Here is a 333-nt window from a genome sequence, read left to right on the forward strand (position 1 = left end):
TTGTTTGTTAAAAAACGCATTCTTTTTCACATAATTTACCTTTATTCCACACCGCTCTGTCCCTTCTCCTCTGAACGCCCTGATCATTTCCTGCTTTTATGAAGCCCCGCCCTCAGAAATAGGCAATGGGCTCTGATTGGTTAGCTAGCCCAGTGTGTTGTGATTGGCTAAACCTTCTCTAGTGCGTCTAATCATCCCGCCCCTCTCCTCAGCGGCATGTGCTCCGGTCGTGTTGTAAACAACGCGTCACGAACCCAGCAAGTAACTCGTTGTAGTCCCTACCAGCTGTTTTTGTAGGCATTAAACTGCCAGAATGTTTAAAGTCGATATCTC

At 46.5% G+C, this 333-nt stretch overlaps 1 protein-coding gene across 1 annotated transcript in view; it reads left to right on the forward strand.

The window, feature by feature from the left end:
- Positions 1-333, forward strand: part of ppp4r1 (protein phosphatase 4, regulatory subunit 1) — a 23,329-nt gene that overhangs the window by 7,369 nt on the left and 15,627 nt on the right. The window lies entirely within an intron of this gene.

This window comes from Sinocyclocheilus anshuiensis, unplaced genomic scaffold, assembly GCF_001515605.1.
Source record: "Sinocyclocheilus anshuiensis isolate Anshui unplaced genomic scaffold, SAMN03320099.WGS_v1.1 scaffold1814, whole genome shotgun sequence".
NCBI lineage: Eukaryota > Metazoa > Chordata > Actinopteri > Cypriniformes > Cyprinidae > Sinocyclocheilus > Sinocyclocheilus anshuiensis.